Source organism: Amblyomma mixtum, chromosome 2 (assembly GCF_055824585.1).
Source record: "Amblyomma mixtum isolate Tamu chromosome 2, ASM5582458v1, whole genome shotgun sequence".
In the NCBI taxonomy this organism is placed as follows: Eukaryota; Metazoa; Arthropoda; class Arachnida; order Ixodida; family Ixodidae; genus Amblyomma; species Amblyomma mixtum.
The window spans coordinates 212,301,289-212,321,056 of NC_143013.1; the positions used below are offsets into that span (position 1 = coordinate 212,301,289).

The 19,768-nt window shown below is 45.7% G+C and overlaps 1 long non-coding RNA gene across 1 annotated transcript in view; it reads right to left on the reverse strand.

The window, feature by feature from the left end:
• LOC149362477 (uncharacterized) overlaps positions 1–4,479 on the reverse strand; it is a 29,684-nt gene extending 25,205 nt beyond the window's left edge. Inside the window, exon 1 of the long non-coding RNA XR_016288506.1 lies at positions 4,412–4,479. This is a non-coding gene — a long non-coding RNA (uncharacterized LOC149362477). The remainder of the gene's footprint in view (positions 1–4,411) is intronic.
• Positions 4,480–19,768: the final 15,289 nt, after the last annotated feature.

Sequence of the window (19,768 nt, forward strand, 5' to 3'; positions counted from 1 at the left end):
TGGCCGCTGCTTCCACTTCTGAGTGATTCACGAAATTCTTCGTTCGTGCTCCATTTGGCACAAATTCACTTCAGCTTATCACACTCAGACGAACGTATTTACGGAACGCCTAAACCGCACGCTCATGGACATGCTCTCTAATTGTCTTACTCATGACCACCAGGATTAAGCTATTAGCACACCAGTTGTATAACTAACACTCTTAAAACTCTTCTCGCCATGATACTGCAGGGTGCTTGCTCTTCTGTCTTCTTGTTGGACGAGACCCATTACTACCCTCCTATACCTTACTGCCTGCCACCGACTCCGTTACGGCTTCCCTTGGGGATGTCGTCGCCCGGGCAGACGCCGCCTGCAGGATTCCTCGTCCCCAATTGTCTGCCCCCAACGGTTCTCAGAAACGCCCCTAATAGAGTAACTATTGTCCACTATTCGCCAGGTTCGCTCGTCCTAATCAGGTTCTCGTCCCGTCGTGTGGCCTTGCGCGAAAAACTTATGCCTCGCTACACAAGCTCTTAACGAGTTTTACACCAAGTAACCGATGTGACCTACGAGATTGCACCGCTTCATCCGAAGAGGCCGTCAGATACCCCTGCTTCGAAATAGTGTACACTGCCAGCCTTAAATCCTATAAATGCCATTCCACATGCTCGGCTTCGCACTCATAGGGACGGTGACTTCCCTTAGCCAAAAAGAGGATGTGCTTAAAATGCATTTCATACATATTGTATTAATTTCATATTTATTTGGCATGTTTTATTTTTATGCTTAAACTGCAATACCAATGCTAAGTATCCTAGGAATAATATTTGGAACGCTCTTTAAAATACGAGAAAAGTACATTTTTACCCGCTTAGCATATTTATAATGCATTAAAAATATGCTAAAAATATACAATAAATACATTAGTTTACATTAGAAATACACTAAAATATAAATTTATTACATTGAAAATACCATTCGCCTACCATCCCCAGACGAATGGCCTGACCGAGCGCCTCAATAAAACTCTCGTCGACATGCTGTCCATGTATGTTGACGTTGAGCATCGATCTTGGGACGATATCCTGCCATATATTACTTTCGCGTATAACACGGCTCAACAGGAAACCACGCGGAGGACGCCCTTCTGTCTGTTGTACGGCCGCGAAGTGTCGACAATGTTGGAAGCAATGCTGCCCCATGATGGCCGCGACCCCGACGTTGGCGCCGAGGAGTTCACGCTTCGCGCAGTAGAAGCTCGACAACTTGCAAAAGTGCGCATCCTGAACCAACAAGACCGTGACGCCCGACGTTACAACCGCCGCCACAGACTGATGACGTTCGCCCCGGACGACACAGTGTGGGTATGGACCCCCATTCGACGCCGTGGCCTTTCCGAAAAACTGCTCAAGCAGTATTTCGGCCCCTACCGAGTTCTCCGTCAGCTAAGCGACGTAACCTATGAAGTTATCCCTGATGGGGCTTCACGGACTACTCGCCGTCAGCAGAGACCAGAGATTGTTCATGTAGTGCGGATGAAGCCCTATTTTTCGCGAGACATTCAGTGACTAAGTGCTGTGCGTTACTCTGTTTTTTTTTTGTTTCTTTCTCCCTATTTTCTTGATAAAGCATCGGGCCGATGCTCTTTCCGAGAGGGAGGGTAATGCCGCGTCTACAACAATAGCCGCTCGGCGGCTGTTCGGCACGCAGCTCGTGCGCCACGCGGTTCGCTGCTGAAGAAGACGAAGCTCGACGTTCCATCCTGGCCGTCTCGGTGTGCGCTGGCATCATCTCGGTGTTGGCGTTCCTCTGCCGTCTGAACGCGGCGCTACCTGTACCAACTGCTACGTGACAATATTCACTTCGGCTTAGAAAAGGTCTACTTGCCGGCTTCACAGAATGAGACGGGTTAATGCTTAGACTGCAGAACAAATTATACAAGCGCAGTTATCATCAGTCACGATGTACATGAGATTACAAGGTCACGTGACTGGGAACGGTATACATACTTACACAGCAAATCATGGCGGTTGTATCGCAGCAAACAAGAAGTGCTCCAACAATCTCCATACTTGGCTTGCCTTATACTATATACCCGCCGAGAGCGATGCACTATCTTCCCGGTGCGGCGTTTTTGCGCAAAAACTGTGGGCCCACAAGTTATACCAGAAGAGCCCTACTGGTCGCGTTCGAATCTGGGGGCGATCTAGAACCGAAATATTAGTCGAAACTTGCGTCAGAAAAAGGTCAGGAGTCGAACTGTCAACCCACAGACACACGGGCGTCTTAGGGAGCCGGTCGGCCTTGCCGGTCGTCGTCCTTTTCGCTGGCATATTCGGGCCAGGAAGAATCCAAGGCGCCTTTGCCGGTATCATGCTATCAGGTTCTCCGCACGTAATGTAAATAAGTGGTGATTACCTTCTTGCTTGAAGTTACCATAAACGAAAGGACGGCAGAAAAGGGAGAGTTCACTGTTCGCTGAAACGTCATTTCGAGCCCTAGATTGTTCCACTGTAGCTTGATGTGTAATGCAAATATGTTTACGCAGACTGCCCATTTCTTAGAATTTAAGTGTACTTTAACGGATTGATTGCGTATTTAGGAAAGTACACTTTAAATACATTGCGAACACCAGAATGCGATTTCCCCAAACTCGATTTCGAGCACTAGGTTATTCAATGGCAGCTTGAAGTGTGCTGTAAATATGCTAAGGCGGACTGCCAATTTGTTAGAATTTAAGCATTGTTTGGACGAATGAATTGCGTATTTACGGAAGTACACTTAAAATACGTTGACAACACGCAAATGATATTTCCCGAAACGCAATTTCGAGCACTGTACTTCAACGGCAGCTAGAAGTGTGCTGAAAATACGTTTAAAAGGACTGCCCGTTTGTTAGAATTGAAGTATACTTCGGATGAATTAATTTCGTATTTAGAAAGTACACTTTTAATACATTGACAAAATGCTAAAACTGCATACATATTTTTTCGTGTATTTGAAAAGCGCTCGAAGTATGCTTTAGGTGAGATATTTTTGGCATATCTTAAGAATATATTTCGAATACCAAGCATGAAATTTCAGGAACGTATTTCCTACATACGTTTAGTGCATTCATGAATACAAATTATGTTTAAAATACATTTTAAATAGCCCACCGTATATTCCAAACGAATTAGTTTTTGCTAACGGTTAGCCGCTGAGGTAGTGTTGCCAGCCAGAAACGAAGTCACTATCAGTGCTCTTGAGGACGACGACGCTGAGATTGGATGTGTGTAAATGTTCGCTTAGCCTCAGCTCGTAGAGTACCTTTCAGCGCTGCACACTTCTTTGTGCAGACCTCTCCGCAAAAATATTTCCAGCATTTCTAACACTCACGATAGGGTACTGCATTCAAATAGCACTAATGTGTATTAGTACTGCATATGTTGAAACAGCAGTTAACAAATGTAATCAGCGGCTTGATAAGCTAAATATTTTGTCGGAAGTGGAGAAATCTGAAACACGTTGGGATAAACCAAAAATGATAACACATTAAATATAAAAACGAAGTTGTAGGTGCTTATCGTAGCATTAAAGAAAAAAATGTTATCCACTATGCGAAACCGATATGTTTTTAATGTGTTATATCTAAAGATTGATTCTTAGAGGATATATACATGAACCCTGTGGGCGTTAAAGTCTAGAGCACTTTTACTATAATCAATAAATATAACTACGTTCTACATCTTTAGCTGGAAACTGTACTTTTGTCTTCCGCAACCGAACCTAATAGATTACCTACAATTCAGGAACAGCTATTCAGACACTAACTTGAGAGTGCAATCCTTATTTCGGATCAGCGTACTCAGAAATAACTTAAAATAACTGAAAGAGTTCAAAAAAGGTCATATGAAATGCGCAGTCCTTTCTGGAAACCATTCCTAATCGCATTACTACATAGAGAATATTTATCTGCACTTATGTCTTCTACGTACCACTTCTACCAGACGACCTATGAAAAGAAAAGACTGGTTCTGAAGCAATGCTTCAACACATAAAGCTTCTAAATTCAAGCAAGCAAACTTAGAATTTTGTTCTTAAACATTGAAACCAGCTCTCATTTTAGAAGCCGTTAAGGGAATTGCTGCTTGGAGAACCCTGATTCATCCAACCTGCTAAAACTGTTTCTTGACATTTATGTATACCTCCTCGGTTATCTTTATTGTAATGCTTATTTTATAATTTATTCTAGTGCGGCGTTGTAATAATATGTATGCTGGAAATTGCACATGTTGCAGAATGCATACACGTTGTGGACTTCACAACAGGAGTGGGGCTCGTCAGGTTTACATTTACTTTTCGTCTACCCCTCAGGTGTGTACATAAAGGTGGAATTAGTGAACCTGCCTTCCTTCATTAACGCATTCAGTGTGAAAAGTATACAAACCATGTTGGTTTCACCTTCAAGGTGCAAATATTCGCAAGGAACTTTAGTAGTCGTCGTAGGCAAAGGCTCTGGAGGAAGCAAATATGAGCCATTTATTAAAAATCTGCGTGAAAACAAATATTGTCGCAAGATTCCGTAAAGAACCTTATGGCATGCTAGAAAAGGCTACTGCTAAACTCTTCATTGGTGATTCTCACCCAAGGTTCTCGGATCAAAGCACAAGTAGCGGTAATAAGGTAGTGCGGAATCTCTCTTCAGCCAGTTTCATTCCTTACCCTGGAATTATTTATATGCTGCTAAACCAAAAAACAAAAACATATCTGGTATTCGTATTATTCTGAAGAGATTCCTGATAGTGAAAGTGAAATTCAAGACTACGCCACAGCTTGCATTCGCACTGATTTAAAAAGAGAAGCTGTGTTCTGTGCAGAATGCCCGTTGTATAAAATACTGGGGCCGAATATCAAGAACTTCTCTATAAATCTTTCGAAAATTAGGTATGAAAGACGTTCAAAACACGTGATAACTTAAAAAACTCAAACTTATGAACACAAACTCCCAAAAACACTGTCAACGTACAAGAGGCACGATGACACATTTTCTTTTTAATATTCCCTGGGATGTCTGACAAAGACCCTTATGATAAATTAACTCTCAAGGTTTGTTCTTTAACAACAGCAGCAACTTTGCTGAAGCTCGTAGATAGAGTGCGGGCTGTGATTTTCCGCTGATGTTAAAAGCATCCTTTAAAGAAAAAGCTCAACCGGACATAATTGTTCGCTAACACTGATTTCAAATTAAAAATCATGTCTAATGACGATCAGGATACTATGAATGCAGCTTTCCAGAAAGATTTGAAATGGCGGGACGAATGCAGAGTGGTCCTCAATGGTACCATTAGCGTTTATCTTCCGATAGCTGCAAAAACCTACCACTTATATATACGCGTATGCCACGTTCGTAATCCCTTAGTGAGCTAAGTACAGATAGTGATGGTTACCAGTCACCCGAGATACTCATCAAACTTGACTAAACACAATGTTTCTTAATTGCTTTTCGCACATTGTGCTATCTAAAACACAGCCTCAAATGAATTGGGGACGCTTACACCTTTTGAGAAAATCGTGAGTAAGAGCGACAGCTAGGCTAAACGTTTTCAGTATGGGCTTCCTGGAGCACCCTACAGAAATGTCTAAGTGCTTGGCTGCACCTTAAGACCGCAAGTCATACCCAATTACGGCGAGGCTTGTGCGAGGCAATGGCTGCGAGCGCAAGGAAGCCGGGACATTGCGGGTGTCGGCGTGCCGTATCCCAATGCGTAGGCAGCTCGAGACACATGTGCATTGCCAGCTACTACACCCTCCTCCAACTTTGGATATGGTTCCCCCGACTACTACTCTTCTCACTGTCCGCCTTTCTCTACAGCACGAAAGGCAAGGGCTGCACAACTAGGTGGTCACGTGACCGCAGACCGACCGAAGCTACGAAGCTATATATCTGTCGCTCCAGGATGGATGGATGGATGGAAACAACTTTATTACACACACACACACACACAAAAAAAAATCTTCCAGGGTGGTCCCCTACTAGTCCAGGAGTCCACGGGCTAGTGCTTCACGTAGAGCCCGATCCACTAGCTATTTCTGGCCGGCGGGCTGAGCGGTCCGTAAAGCAGCCTCCCAGGAAGAATGAGTGGGATTGGGGATGGGGGATACTGCCTTTGGGGAAGGACATTCCCAAAGGTAATGGAAAAGTGTGGATTTGGGCACGCCACAGGTGTTACAATCAGGAGGAAAGGTGGGATGAAAGCATGAGAGGCGGTGGGGTGAAATAAAGCAGCCTGTCTGTAATTGCCGCCATGTGGCGCTGGATAAGGGCGACAAGGTACTGTGGTGTGGTGGCAGTGTCATGCGGCTGAATTTGTAAAATGTGGTAATTTGGTGATATGTAGAGAGGACCGAAGGGGCTTCTTTCGCAGGGTTGGGTGCCTGATCTCCGGGGTCCGGGAGGTGAGTTCTCGGGCCAGCGCATGAACGCGCTCATTACCGGGGATCGAGGCATGCCCAGGGACCCACGACAGAGTAACCGTTCGGTCGAGAGAGGTGGCCGTGGTAAGAAGACGGTGTGTTGCCGGAGTCGCCACGCCCTTTAGGTAGTGGCGGTACGCGGCCTGGGAATCTGTGCAAATTTCGGTTATGTTTTTGTCAATGATGGAGTGGGCCAGAGCAAGTGCGATGGCGGCTCCTTCCGCCTCTGCAGGCGAATTAGTTCGAATAGTGGCGGCGGCTCCCACTGTACCGTCTTCATAGGCTGCGACTGCCGTGAAATATCCTGGTTTAGAATTTTGTGCCGCGTTGACATAAAGGATATCGTAGCGGTTGCTGTATGTTTTGGTGTAATAGCTCGCTCGTGCCTGCCGCCTACCGTGTTGGAGACTAGCACTCATATTGCGCGGTAGGGGCTTCAGATATATGTGATCCTGCGTGCGCAGAGAAATCATGTAAGGTGTAGGACTAGTTGGGGTGGGAATTGGTGGATTGAGACGTAGCTGTCGCAGTAGGATGCTTGCTTTAGCATGTGCTGCTTTGCCATTTTTCTTATTTACACCTAAAACGAACAATGCTTGCATGTTGTGCGGCCCATGTAAAACCATTCGGAAGATAGAGGTAAAAGCACTCCGGCTAATCTGCAATACGTATACAACTGACTGAATCACAGAAATAAGGAAAAAGAATGACTGTGAACGCCTTCAATCTCGAAATAGCAACTTTTGGTACAGATATCTCTCTCGGCTATTTGGTATTTAAGTGCCTCTGAACCGGTCGCAATACTATACGTCGTTATAATAATTGCAGACAAGGCGCCTAGAGCCTTCCTAACCAAATCGCATATGGGCGAAAACAGACGCTTTTTTAGTTCAAAGTTTTTAACGCATAGGAAAAGAAGGAACCATAATTATATGGTGCCTCTGTGAGGTGTAGGAATCGACTGTCATTAGCATTGTTCTGCATTGTTGTTTTGTTCTTTTTACCAGCTTGTAAGCGCACGTTCATTAGATTTAGTGTCCACAGTACTTCCCAAGAAAAGTAAATGTGCTAATATTGTTTTTAAAGGTTACGAATTTTAGAGGCCATAGTTTAAAATGCGTCGTTGGCAGCATGGTCTCCTAAAAGCTGTAGGTGTTACTCTTGTTGAACGCAGTAAGTCTCTCAAGCAAAGTACGTTACTTTCTCGGGGCGCTTATTGAGAAAATATTTGGCGCTATTCACAAGAGGGTGAAGCAGTAATGTAAAACGCTTATGAAAACTGTGTAACCTAATATACCTACCGGAATACGTGAGCAGTGCACTTTCATTTTAATATACAAATACTCTGAGCTGCCTCGACTCGCAATTCATTCTTGGTTTCTGAAAATACTTCTGATACCTCCTATACAGGCCAGAAACGACCAACACCTCACTGACTAAACCTTCACTCTTCTGACACACATGCCGAAGACTTTTTCGGTTGAGCAGCATTTCATCTTGCTATTTACTAAATACAACAGGTGGTCTCGCTTTATCGAAAACCCTCAAGATTGTTGGCAGTTATTAAAATCGAGAAAGAACACGCAAAAAGAAAATTTTGGTGCAGACTTTTGAATACTACTTTTTAGCAAATTAATTATCAGTAGATAGTATTTTTCACGTGCGAATGTGTCACTTCATGGGAAACTGGTGTCCCAAAGTGCCGCGCCAAAAGAAAAGCTTGCTTAGGCGTGGTATTTAAGATCAGCCAGCAGTGAAGTGCACACAAAGCGTGGGAAGCAACTCTCAAAATCCTTCAGCGCCAGTGACACCAACGGCTGAGAATTGTCGGGCGGCCCGGTTCAGCACGAGACACTTGGATATATCCACACATACACCGTGTTTACAAAGAAAGCGAGTGGTTTGCAGCAGGCAGATGCGACTGGTGGTGAAACATAGGCTTAGCGCACATAGGAATACCAGGCAGCGAAAGTTTTCAAAGCGTTCTGTTGTTTCGCCGTGCACCTAAATGTCACTTCGCGGACAAGAACCAAATTCATCCTAGAAAAGGTTCTGAAAGCACGAAGCGTCATTTCGAAGGTGATGCAGCTTTAAAGTACCGCGTTGCGTGCGCGGGGTACGGGGAGGAAGCTCGACCCCTAGGAACAAATATAAGTAAAGCTTCAAACTTTTAGAAATATTTTTCTCCTTTCACAAAGTATCCATAAAGACTGTTGATTGCTAACAGTTTGCGAGTATTTGGAAGAATAGTGCGAGAAAGTATACTATATTATTTAGAAGCCATCTATTTAAAACGGCACAATAAATGTGTGTTGCGGATCCAGGCAAACCCCCAAAGCGCGCTAATGTCGCTGGGTGTTTCCCCGAACCACGCAAACTTCTTATGCAGTGTAATATTAAGGCGAAGGTCTTTAATGGCTCATACTGTCGTGACCAAGACGTGTTAGCAAATTTGTGCGTGTTTCAGGTTGGTCGAAATGGTCGTGACGTCACTGCGCGCGAATTTTGACAGGTGCCCACCGAAATACGCGACACAGTTACTGCGCAATTTCCTTTCCTCAAATACAATTTCCATTTTTTTTTCATTACGGCCCCTCTTTCTTCTTTCACTCCACTTCCTCCCTTCCTGTACGGTACGGTTCAGGTGTCCACCGAGATGAAAGAGAATTACAGCGCCATTACCTTTCCTCAAAATTCGTTGCGTTCAAAGGGCAACGCATCGCGCCGAACGGGTGGTGGCGTTCCGTGGACTCCCTGGCAACGCTACAACACGCTGTCGCGTTCCCCTCCTAAAGGCAAAGATTAAGCGCCATTAATTGGCAGTTAATTAATGCACCAACAGAAGGTGAAGTGAACAATCGCGTAGCAGAATGCAGCACTCAGGCTTTCGCCTTTCATCACTTTAGCTGCTGAAGTTCCTTGTAATTTTTTCCACCGCGCACGTTACATTCCCTTCCAACTGCTCCCGTTTAAACGATAGCAAGGTTTACATTACGGACAGTCCTCAAACAGCACGACTTACGAACCGCGCACTGTAGGAGACGACTAGCACTGTGATTGCACACATAGGTGGCGCTGGCGGACGCCGGAACGGGAGGCGCCCCAGAAATGTCTTGTGCGGTGCCGTTTGCTATAGTGCTTAGTTCTGTTTCGTGCGATTGCCATAGCATTTGAAAACTGCTTTATATTGTATTGCTGCCTAGGCTGTTAATTTGAGCGACTGTATTATTTAACATAGCAAATGCAGCGCATGCGACAGCATGTCGGACTACACGAGAAGTTAACGCGTTTCGGGGAAACACCCAGCGGATTGAGCGTCATTCGGAGGCAAGCCCGGCTTCACAACGCACATTTGTCGTGGCGTTTTGCAAGACAGCTTAGAAATGGCGTAGCATATTTTCTCTTACGCTACTTGTTCAAAGCACTCGCCAATGGTTAAAAAACACCCACATCGATGGGTACCCTATGAAACAAGAAAAATATTTCCGAAAGTTCTCCTTACTTGTATTTGAATAGGCCACAGTCCCGTTCCGTGCCCCAAGCTGGGATTCACCCCCGCATTGTTTTAAATATAAATCGCATTCGAAATTCTCTTCATACTTTCAGAATCTTTTCTAAGGTGAATTTACTTTTTCTTCACGAATGAATGACATCTCAGGTGCACTGTGAAATCAGAAACCTGCTTTGAAAACGTTTGCTTCCATGTATTCCTAGGGAAGCTGAGCCAACTTTTCATCCCAACTTTTACCCCAGTCCTTCCAGCTGGCGACAGCAGCAATACCACGTTTGCTTACGTCAGAGATCGGTGTTCATGTACACTTTATAGCAAAGGCTTGGTATGCGCAAAAAGCTGTGGCGTCTTGCAAGAGTACCTGAACTGGGTTCAATAGAGGTGGTGGTGGTGGTGAAAACTTTTATATTGTAAAAAAGAGTTTGGGAGCCACAGAGTGGCCCCGCTACATGGTCGGCGTCCCTAGTCCGGGACACCGCACGACGAGGCCCCGTCTCTCGCCCGTTTCACCAGAGCCCTTTGGGACTCTGCAGTTGAGTCCAGAGCAGTTGAGGAGGGCAGTCTCCCATGCCTCTCTGGAAGGGGTAGGGGAGGGGGGGAGGTGGGGATTTTGAGTACATGCCCACACCATGTGGAAGATATCACAGGTCTCCCCACAGTGTGGGCATCGCCCATCCGTGTTAGGATCGTAATGTTTTATTATTGCAGGACAGAGTAGAGTACCTGTCTGCAGGCGCCTTAAAGTTCGCTCCTCCGTCTTACTCAGCCCTTTTGCAGGGGCCGGGAAAAGGCGGTGGTTGTCGCTATAATGTGTTAATATTTCCTTGAATCGCAGCAGCGGCTGGTTAGTCTCCGAGCCAGAAGAGCTGGGATGAGGAGCCCGGTGAGTAAGCGCTCGGGCAGCCGCGTCAGCGGCCTCATTGCCTCGTAAGCCCTGGTGGCCAGGAGCCCAAATGATTCGTTTGGGTGTTGGATCAGTGGCAGTCCGTCGTAGAATACAAGCAGCTAAGGGGGAGATCTCCCCTGCCAAGTAATGTTCACATGCTTTTCGGGAGTCCGTGATGATTATTCTCGAATTGGCGTGGGCGGCAGCAAGCGCTATCGCTACTTCCTCGGCCCGCATTGAATTCGGGGCTCGAAAGGAGAGTCCATCAACGTGCATTTCCTGGTGAACGACAGCGGCCGAGTAAAATCCCGTGGGCGATGGCCCTGCTACGTCTACATAGTATACACCGGGTCGGGAGCCGTGTTGTCTCTCAAGAGCCCGAGCCCGCGCTTGTCGTCTGTTTTCATGCATGTCGGTGTCCATGTTACGGGGGAGCGGGGAGACCCAGAGCATATGGCGCCATATTACTGGGATACGCTCCGCCTCCTCTGGAGTGCAGTCGTGTTGGATGTGTAAGCGGTTTAGCAGGCGGCGCCCAGGAGCCGTCTGCGTGAGCCGCGTGTATTGGTTCACGAGGTGGGCCTCCCGCAGCTCCTGGTAGGAGTTTAGCACCCCCAATGCCTTGAGTTTGGCATTAGAGGTAGCCACCGGGAGATCCAGGGCTCGCTTAGTTGCCTTGCGGATGATGGCGTCTATTCGCGCCTCGTCTTGCTTAGTAGTGCGGAGATATGGCACGGCGTAGAGGATCCGGCTAGTCACGAAGGCATAGACGAGCCGAAGCGCGTCCCTGCCCCGCAGACCAACAATGTTAAATGAAGCAACAATGTTAAATGAAAGTTAAATGACAGCTTAAAAAGCGATATATTGATGAAATTGATATCTTTTGACAAATCATCCTAACTGACTGGAATAAACATACCTTATATTATTTCCAGCCTTCTACGAATTCGTAGCCGTTGGCGCGCTCGACTGCTTTAGTTTTCAGCCACATCGTTATTGTGCAGTTAAAGTGTTACTTGCTTTCAAGGAGCAAATATTATTAAGCCGAACTTAAGTAAGTGCACATGAAACTGCCGTTTATTGAAAAATTGAATATATTTACACATGTGACAGGGGTCAGCAGTTAGTATCAAAATGAGGTTATCAGCTAGCAACACTCACTCACAAAGCTTACCTATTGGACGCTCGTCACTGTAGTCGTCATAATCGGAATCTGTGTAAAAATGAAGTTGGAACTCTTCGAGAAATTTTTTAAGCATGTTTTTATCATGTGGCAACATCGAAAAGCATCTAGGTATCGTTATTGGTTGTTAGCTGACAGCAAGCGTAAGAATTTCATATTCCAAGAAGCATTCTCAGAATCTTAGACCCCGTTAGCCGCTATTATCACGTGATATACGGGACAAGCACGTGTCTCATCACGCCGCACTTACGGACTAAGTGCTTTCGTTTTTGACGGTCACATAAGTGACCACACCTTCCTTCAAATACACCGGGTAACAGCATACAGTGGTAGAAATGTAATCTGTACTCTTCCACTTACCTGCGATACATTGCACACAGGAGAACCCAATCTGGCATTTACTTTGTGCATTCACGGCGAACTCATGCGCCAATGGGTAATGCCAAAGAGGAACTGTGTGACCCAGTTACACATTTACCCAGGATTGAATCTCGAAGAGATTTTGCATTGCCAGATATTTCACTATCGGGAAAATTAATAACGCCGTTTCTGGGGGCTTAGCTTGTGTAAGTAACATAAACGCATGTTTTAGTTCAAACGTCAGCATGCTAATTATGAGGCAATTGCAGGCATGCTCGATTTCTTTGGTGTTCCTATAAAAAAAACCGCGCTGTAACTTGCTCTCCATTGCTTTACTTTCATTTACTTGCCTACTCGGGTGCTGCTTAAATTTCATTCCTTCCTGTATAGTTCATAAAGAGCAATCACTTCTACGTTTAAAACTCATAGTAGTGGACCTATTCAGAATTTGGTTGAGACGCTCGTGATAATTAGAGATCCATACGTTTTGCCCGTTCTCTTTTATTTGCAATATGCCGTAAACAAGCTCTGCGTCTTACCCAAAACACTTCAACATTTTGTGTTCTCCTAAGCGAGAAAAGCATCATACCAGGAGGCGATCGTTTCTCGCTTTTCATAGTGAGTGCAGCTGCAGTTATATCTGATGGCATATATATTACGGCAAACAGAAGTCGAGTGCCACGTAAGAAATTTTTTTTTTACTGGGCATGATATTCTCCTAAGTTATTTGTTCAAACGACACAATGCAGAGTTAGCCGCTGCATATTGTTACAGGTTACGGCGTGGTGGTGGTGGAAAACATTTATGTACAGGTATAATACAGGAGGTTATGCATGAGCTGACCCAGAGGGGGCCAGCCCTTACAAATACTAGGTGGAGGTCCCTAGTTCGGGACTCCAGTGACATCGGCCGCCGCCCAGGCTCGCCCGACCAAGGCGCGTTGGGCCTGTAAGTCGTGGCAGCCGAGCAGGGTCGCCTCCCAGTCCTCCCGAGTTGGGTTGGGGTGAGGGGGGATAGCAGGGTTGGAGGCGCAGGCCCACACCATGTGGTAGATGTCCGAAGACTTCTCCGCACAGTGCGGCGTACGCCGTCCAAGAGAGTCGGCGCCACCGGTTGGGTTTTCTCGTGGCTCCTGCGTACCTGGGTGCTTTCTGCTGGACGGGCCCGTGAGCACTTAACAGTAAGCCTAGGGCCATGCTAAGCACGCCTCAGTCATCTATGTTTCAAACTAGTGCTCACACCTTCTGTGTAGAAGGAGGATAGACAATCTCCAAAGCAATAAATTTCAGCTGCACAAAACTGCCATGCCGAACAAAGAAAGGTTTGTAACTTCGAAAGTTTTGGTTTTCTTCTCCAAAGGAGCTGAAGAAAATCGGCGATCTGCGATCTGCTCTCTGAGATGCCCAGTGCGCACCCTGTGATACGCAGTCACACCTTATAACGTGAAATAGTACAAAACTTCCTCTGCAGTCATTTGAAACCTTATTTCATATAACCTTATTAGACATATGAATTTTGTTTGCCACAAATAAGCCATTCACAAAAATTAGTTGATATGCCAAATGAAAAAAGTAAACAAGCGCCAGAGCGAATTTTACGAGTTCCGAAGGAAATAATCAGGTGAAACACATATTAAAAGTCACTCACTGGAGGTCACTTTTGCGAGAGCTGCCTATCCCAACATAGCCCAAAATTTTACACTAAAAACCCGGCGTATTTAGGGAGCATAAGATGACAATACAAAATTGCCACTTTCGTTTGCATCAAAAATCTTTACAATTGATTTGAGCAAACCGTCACCATCGCGAAATACGCAACCGCCTGTGCCCACACGCAGTTGTATCCAGCAGAGCCGAAAACCGCTCCATCGTGAAAGCCCCTGCCATTGATGTGTCGAATTAGGATAGAGGCGTTGCTGATTTTGCATTTGCTGAAGCGGATGCAATGAAAGAATGCTATCGGTGGCCACTTGGCCCTACGCAGCGAAGGGTAACAACAATGTAAAAAGAAAGTAGGTAAGGTACAAATAACAGGTTTTTTCGTAAACTAAACGATTTTCCTCGGCTGGGCTCAATGTTATGATTGAGCGTGCTGTTATCATATCAAAAAATAGGTAGCATAAAGTACTATTCAACAATAATATAACTTGAAAGATTTCTAACCTTAAATAGATTGCAATATAGCAATAAATAAATGTAAAGACAAGGGATTTGTAAGCAGCTAAAAACCCATTACGAGAGGGCGGTTTTATTTGAAAAGAAGTGTAACAATTCTGAAGCTTATGGCCGAGTCCTAAACTGCACCCACCAAATCGATATAAACGTAAGGAGCCTAACGGGTTTCAGAGAGAAGAGCTATAACAATGTTCGCCGACGAAGATGCACTTGCTCAGAAGCAGAAGTGCGCATTTTAAAAACTTACCAGGAGATTCGTTGGAATAATCATCACTTGGAAAACCTGTCACAAAAGTAAAAGAAAGTGATTGTCCTGATTTCATCCCTGTGTGGGGTAGCACGAACGGGAAGTTTAATTTACATAATTCGCAAAGGCCAAGCTCAATTATATCTAGAACCAAATGCTATCGACATCAGCTAGCAGCAGTTAACCTGAAGCGCGAAAGTGTAGTCAGTGGACAAATATTTTAATGAAAGCAATTATCTGAGCATATACTGGCGACCTATAACCTAATAAATTATAGAGGTCACTTGGATTTAAATGCCATCAGTCACATGCGCTTCTTTAAGAAGTACGAGGTTTTTCCTACGATAAAAATATTTTCCCTTTGTTATCGCCATTTATAGCAGGCGTGATTATAAGATTATGGCGCTAGCTGCCAGCCGTGGCTAGCTTGTGTAGCGCTGTGCAAGGCCCGTCCTCTCGAGACAACATTGCGTGCGGCTGGCCTGCTTTAAACAGCGTTATATTTAAGCACTTGACTACTTTTTGTCCTCGTGCTAGATTGCCGTCGGTGTTGCGTGCGCGCTTGTTCTTTGCCATACGAGCTGCAATTCCTCTCGCTAGTTCTGTCGCTACTGCCAGAAATACATGTGGCTCAAGACAAAGAGCGCGCCGCACATGAACTGGTGCTCCTTAGGAAGGCGTCAAAATTAGAACCCCTCCACTGGCATCACACGATGGCAGCCATCCACTGGCGTCACACAGGGTATTATTATTATAGGTGCCAGTGGTAGGAATGCTACCGGATCGAGGTGTCAGCGTGATGCCCTGAATTCTCACTGAAGAAAAAACAACCAACTGAGAGTCGAGAGACAATGGTCCTCTTGTGTTTTGTTCGAAACTAGTGGCAAGTGTCGTTCGCCCACATACTCGCTTTCGTTTTCCTTCATATTGCTTCCTCTATTTTTCCCTGTGCGCTCATGGCCCTCTCTCGGTTCACATTATTTGTTGACAGTTAGGGCATGTGGTGTCTTCATTACTTGACTCTCATTGTTTGTAATGTTCTTTGAGAATGAATTATCGGCAACCGGAAGCACATTTTCTTTGAATAAAGTTTCAGATGCTTCAACTATTTGTTCTAGAAGAGGGAAATTGTGCGCATTCTCGATCGTTGCTTTGCAGAGTTGCTGAGAAGCTGCAATAAACATCTTATGTAATAATTCGTAATAAACTCACCATGCGATGCCAGAAGCGCGAAGCTGAAAAGCGAAGTGTACAGGAAAGCCTTCATGGCCTGAAAAAGTAGAAAAAAACGCTCTGCTGGAAAAACAAGTATAGGTTGACATTTCTTAACGTTGCAATTTTCTAAGTAGACTGCTTACAGTTGACCCAGATGTAAAGACCTGCATTTATTGTCTATTATCCTTCTAAACTACTGAAAGGCCTGCCTGCTGCGTTTTGGTAAACCTTCTGTGATCATATTAATAGAAGAAAACCTATGAGGCGCTTTAGTCACCTTAGAAGCAGGTAGTGCTATTGTCATAGTGAAATTTGGGACCCTCTGTATGCAATGCTTTTTGAGCTGACCCGAAGGGCAAGAATGTAACCGCACTAGAACAACGTGCAATAACACACAAAAACGGACAAGATGCTTAGGAGGATTGTAATGCGAATGTTTCAATGTTAGCACCGCTGTAAGATAGAGAAATTGTTCTTCAACCCCGAGCGATCGCATACACAGCAGCTCACACCGATTCTCTTAACTCGCTAGTGCCTCACTTTCCAAGCTGCAGACTCCCGAGGTCTAAGCCTGCATTGTCGCTGTTCCAACTGCAGTGCTGTTACGTCTTAGTCGCTTAGGTTCGGCTTGTAATAATTGCAACAGACGCCGTGGTGGACAGCGTGTTATCAATTTAGGCGCCTAGTGCTATCTGACACTAAAGGGAACAGGAGTTTCTGTCTTTCGCCTCCACCGAAATACGGCCGCCGCAGCCGGGATCGCGCTAGCAATCTGGGGATCAGTAGCCTGACGCAGGAGTCACTGAACCGCCGCGCCGGATCTGTGGCCCTATAGCGAATGAATCCTCTTCAACACGAGTGGCTCGTGCGGCAGCATTCCTTTTTCCGCTTAAGCGTTTCTGCTCCCGGTCTCGACCTCACAGGATTGCTTTCGGGTCTGGTGGTCCTTTTTCCATCATGACATTTCAAAAAGAATCACCAGAAGCGCAGCAACAAGGTGGCTTATTGTTATTGTCAACCAATATTAAAGCAGAGGTAAGAGCCTGACGGTGGCGAGTTTGTTCTTTTTATATATAGGCATAAAGCAAACTGACTCTGGCGAGCTAATACACTGCAAAATGCAGTTGCAAAACACAATAGTGATAATGCAATACACACGTCAGGAATGTCAACATGAAATTGAAAATAAACTACATTCAGCGAACAGAAAATAAGTACAGTAAATGTAACACCACAAAAATTCAATAAAAGACCTATAAACAACAGGCAAGGAAACAAGATCAGGTCTCAGACAAATGGCGGTACTGAATAAAACGCCCGCTTAGTATACTCGTAAATCAATGATCATGCAACGAACCAGAATATTACTATATACATATAGAACAGTATTATTATGACAGAATATCTATCAGAATATCTAATATTATTATTCTATCAGACCACAATATTATTATTGCATGATCATGCAAAGATCATGCAGTGACCCCGAGTGGGGTCAAGTAGGATATCTAGCTTCTAGTAAATCCCAAGGATGCAGCTGCCTTTGACAAATTATTAAGGCGGAAACCTTTAATGCCTCATTGTTGTAAGCAGGAGTTGCCGTCAGAAAAGTCACGCTTTTCAATTGACGTTACAGTGCGCGAATTTCAAACGGGGCCATTAGTACTTTGGCCAGTAACCACGAAACCACTTGAAGGGATTGTATAGTGGTGCTCCTCATAAGTGGGAATGAGTTTAGTTAATTGCTTAATCACCAATTGAACTAATGAACCTTTCTAATAAGGCCTGATAAATAAATAAAACCGAGTAGGAAATTAGTCCAGTTCGGGAATCGAACCCCGGTCTCCGGAGTGCGACACGAACATGCTAACCAGTCCGTCATGCCAGCTGGATGGTTTGGAATAAACAAAGGTGCGTCTAGTGAATACGATGTCTTTGTTCACTCCCATCTTCCCTCCTTCCCGTTACGGCGAGGTTCAGATGTACACCGAGGTATGCGAGACGGATACATTTCCTTTCCTCAAAAACAAATTTACCGACGAGCAAGGCGTAGAGCCGAATGGGCGATGGCGTTCCGTGAACTGCCTGGCAGCGTTGCAAGACGCTGTCACGTTTAACTCTTAGAGGCGAAGCTTAACACCTTAAGAACACATCAGTGACACAAGCAGAAACACCGCGCTTAACGCTTTCGCCTAACCGCACTTTAGGTCAAGAAAGTGCCCCCCTGAATTTACTGGGCACGTTTTTTTGACCGCCACGTAGCCTTGCTTTTGGAATGCACGCGTCGTCGATACACCTAGCTCGTTTTCAAGATTGAGCGGAGTGTTCTAAAATTCTCATGTTGTGTACACAACTTTTTGCATGCTTCTGCACTTTTTATTTAATTCACTGATACTGCCTCACACTGACACGCCAAATGGCCTGCAGAGAGTTCTGTCATGAATGCTGTCGTTCGTGAAAGTGCAAAGACGTCAGGAGAGAGTTAAAAAGAGGTAATTCTGTAAAAGTGCCTTTTCGATCTATTTATAGCGCTAGCTTATGCTATCTATCACTGTGAAACAACATTCAAAGTCCTCCCTTTTAAGAGGTAAAACTAAGCCCCTAGAAACAAAAAGAATGCAATCCTTGCGCTTAAACATCGATGCAGAGAGTTGTAATTCATAGTAACTGCACTTCAGGCAAAAGCAAGTAGCTTAGACTTCAACTTCAGTAATAAGAGACCTTATCTGTGATCCCTCTGCTGGAGCCTGTACGATTTCGTCCAAAACCTTCACATAAGCGTACATTTGCAAAATTGTGACCGCGTTCGCTCCCACTGCGGCCCATTTAGACTTCAATCCTCAGCCATTAATCGCTCCTCAAGAGAGAGAGAGAGAAAACTTTATTTACAGAGGAATTCGGGGCACGCCCCAGGGTCTCCGTACGACCCCACTGCACTCAAGTGTTTATGTTCCGAAGGTCCATAACACTGGCAGCACGGCCGGTGGCGATGGTCTGCACGGCCGGGTCCTCCGAGCGCAGCAGGGTCTCCCAGTCCTCCCAGGTCCTGAGGTTCTCTAGGTCCCGCGGGGGAGGGTCCGCCGGGCAGAGGGAAAGGATGTGGAGGGAAGAAGCGAAGGGTTCTGGGCATAGGGCGCAACCAGAAGTGGGGAAGGAGGGATGATAGTGGGTTAGGGTAAGGGGCGAGGGGAGAGTATGTGTTTGTAATCTGCGCAAGAGTGTTGCGTGTCTGTTATCTAGGGAGGGGTGGGGCGGGGGGTAGAGCTGGCGAGAGGCTCTGTATGTCTGGGTCAGCTCACTGAATGAGTGCATGCGATCCTTCGTGAATCCCCGATCCGAGGCCACCTGAGCCCGGTTTAAAGAACCTCGGGCTAAAAGGTTGGCGGCCTCGTTTCCGGGATTCCCGGAGTGCGCAGGCACCCATATCAGCTCCACATGGCGGGGCGGGGGTGCATCGGGCGAGTCCAGTATGCCAAAAGAGGGAAGTGAACTCGGCCTCGAGCAAAATTTAGAATCGCAATTTTAGAATCGCTTAAAATGTACCGGGCTTCCGTGCGGGTTATAGCAAGGGATATGGCGGCTTCCTCTGCAGCCTCTGGGGACGTGTCTGGAGGGAAAGGTAGTGTGAGGAGGGCGGATAAAGAGGAGTCCACCACAGCTGCTGTCGCTTCATCACCCGTGCAGGCAGCGTCCACCCACACGGCGTCCGGCTGGGGGCCGTACGCTCGATGGAGTGCCTTCGCACGGGCTCTGC